The 2,949-nt window shown below is 37.7% G+C and overlaps 1 long non-coding RNA gene across 2 annotated transcripts; it reads left to right on the plus strand.

Moving 5' to 3' along the window:
- The first annotated feature begins 43 nt into the window (after window positions 1–43).
- LOC107753384 (uncharacterized) lies at window positions 44–2,758 on the plus strand. 2 transcript variants are annotated; one of them, XR_001641463.1, is made up of 3 exons: window positions 44–277; window positions 2,547–2,579; window positions 2,681–2,758. It is a non-coding gene; the product is annotated as an uncharacterized LOC107753384 (long non-coding RNA). The 2 variants fall into 2 exon arrangements; XR_001641464.1 differs by having other exon boundaries at window positions 2,562–2,579.
- Window positions 2,759–2,949: the final 191 nt, after the last annotated feature.

A 2,949-nucleotide genomic window follows, 5' to 3' on the forward strand; every position in this document is an offset into this window, starting at 1 on the left:
CGCTCTGTGACTCTCTTCTGTCAGCTGTATTCATATCCTCGAGTCTCTTGTGATGATTTGATCCGTTCTGAGGGAATTCAGCTGTTCTGGGTGAATCAGGCTGGTGTTAAACTGACGAGATCAGACTCCAGATATCAGATATTATCCTCATCAGACCACTGTATCATCACTCTGAATACAACACTCCTGAATGAAGATCACAACAGAGAGTGGAGATGCAATGTTACTCAGAGAGATCAAGTCAAGAGCTCAGTCACATACACTGTCAAGAGTTCAGGTGAGAAAACAAGCTCATCAATCAGTTTTATTTAAACGCTTGTTTTATTGGTACAAACAGTCCCTACTGTATTTACACAATGCTGTGTTTTTCGGAAAACAAGTTGCACCAGATCAAACTTGCATTGTTGACAGAGAAAAAACACAGATATGTCTGTATTGGTTGCATTTTATTATTACATTCAGAAATACTGTAAAATGTAAATAAAACGAAATGTTAGCACACCTTATAAACACAATAAACATGTATTTTACTTGCCCTCACTCCAAATTCTGTAAATTAATGATATTCAATACTGAACAAAAATGGTAAAATATATGTATAATTTAAAAATAAAATATAGTGCCATTCATTACAAACAACATTTATTTTCAATGCCAAGCCAATAACAAACTGATTTAAAGCCAACTGATCTGCTCTCGTTCCTCTCATTCGGTGAGAGTCGTTTCCATGAATGAATCGTTAGTCGCGATGTAACATCTGGTTGCTAAACTATTATTTATTATGTAAAGGCTTTGTGCTGCTCTCCTGTCCCAATATCCACTTATAACGGCATCATTCACAAAAAGTCACAAATGTGGCAGGGCGAAGACTTGTCTATAACATCACATCTCATTCTTCTTGATCTGTGAACTCAGGTGACGCGGTCCTCTGGTCCAAAATTTGTGTTTTTTCATAGTGACTCTTAATTTTATAATGCGTATAGCTGCAAAGTTTGGACACTTAGGAGACTGAAACTAGTGTCATCTTGACCTGCTTGATTCGTGAGTTTGGTCAGAGTCTTGTATGTAAACCTCCAGGACCTCCAGGATCGAGTTTGGACACCCCTGTTTCAGATGTAGCCTAATTTGTGAAAAATTTCACAATCGCATTGTATCATATTTCAGTGTTTTTCACTGCTCGGTCCTGTTTTTCTTGTGTAATAATGATAAGCTGGCTGTGCCAATGAACAACGGTCCAAGCCAGTAGATAAACTAGCTTATAAGTTAAAAAACGGTCATCTAGTCAGGTCCTACTAGACTCAAATGGAGTTATGTGATTTGTGAAATACTTAACAGTACAGTTTTGGTCAGAATAACCCTTTCCTGACTCCTTCCCTATTCTGCTTCCTTTCTGAAGCATTTCACTCTACTGTTTTGGTCTGTTAACCCTTCACGGAGTGCTTTACTGACAAACAGAAGAGTGAAAGAGCGTTCACAGAGAAGCTTTTGTTTGAAAGATGAAGCAGCAGCTGCACTGCAAACCTTAAGCAAACTATTTCATCATGCTTTGTCTGTCAATGACGGTTTTCCTTATAAATATTTAAAGAATAAGTAAAATCCATTTCATGCCCCTTTTAAGGAATCAGGGAAGGGTTAACTGAGCAAAACTGCAGTGAAACACAAGTTACAAATCTGAATAGTGCAGTTAAGCACTCTACGAAGGGTTAACAGCCCAAAACTGTACTGAGAAATCAGACTAGTCTGTATGAGCCTAGCGTGACCCGACTAGATGACTATTGTTATTCACCGGCTCAGCCTGTTTGTCATTATTACACACGAAAAAGAGGAACGAGCAGTGAGAAACACTGAAACATGATCAAATGTGATTGTGAAAGATTGTGAAAGTTCGCAGAACAGGCTACATCTAAAAAAAATGACTTAGTATTGTCTAAGACTCCATGTTTGTTGGAAATATCCGTTAACTATGAAGAACGCCTACTTTTCACATTCCTGACCAGTGGATTTACCGAAGGGTTTACATACAAGACTGTGACCAAACTCACGAATCAAGCAGGTCAAGATGACACTAGTTTCAGTCTCCTAAGTGGCGAACTTTTGCAGCTATGCGCATTATAAAATTAAGAGTCACTATGAAAAAACACAAATTTTGGAACAGAGGACCGCGTCACCTGAGTTCACAGATCATGAAGAATGAGATGTGATGTTATTTACAAGTCTTCGACAGCGCACTGCAGATTCATATCCAAACGAAATCTGATTATCAAACCATAAACTATCTTCACTGCGGTACCGAAACCCTCAGCGAAAACTGACATGACATAAGACATGAGAAATACAGCTATAAAAACCTTGAAGTGCCTACTTTAGAGCTTATTTGCCATTATGTGCATCATATAAGTGACTTTGGAATGTAAATCAGCATATTTCAGATGATTTTTATTTTTATTTTTTTTTAAATATGGTATAGAAATTTTTTTCAGGGACTGCACTTTGAAGATCCCCATTCTACCGTATGATGCATCTGAACTAACATTCATCTTTTACAGCTGATTCAACGACAGCACTAACTTCTACACAAGGTAATGCATAAAACATTAATGAAATATGTCATTCGCTTATTGTCTTTGGCTATAGTAGTGATCAATCGTCCCGTCTCTGACTATGATTGTCTCTTCTTCAGTCACAGTGATTTCTGTGTCTGCCGCTGCATTCGCTGTTGTCCTTCTTGCTGTTGTCTGGCTGATCTGGAGAAAAAGAGCTGGTGAGTGAGTTTCTCACTCCAATTAAAAACAGTTCAGATCTCACTGTAATGATCAGCAAACAAGCACATCATGTTCAGAGCGTATGAATCATAGAAACATGTGGATTATGAGATTCTCAAACAGAAGTTTATAATTTCTATCTTTCATTTTAATGATTCAACAAAATCTCGTCTCTTGTGAAATCTGA

Source organism: Sinocyclocheilus rhinocerous, unplaced genomic scaffold (assembly GCF_001515625.1).
Source record: "Sinocyclocheilus rhinocerous isolate Xijiao unplaced genomic scaffold, SAMN03320098_v1.1 scaffold17710, whole genome shotgun sequence".
Lineage (NCBI taxonomy): Eukaryota > Metazoa > Chordata > Actinopteri > Cypriniformes > Cyprinidae > Sinocyclocheilus > Sinocyclocheilus rhinocerous.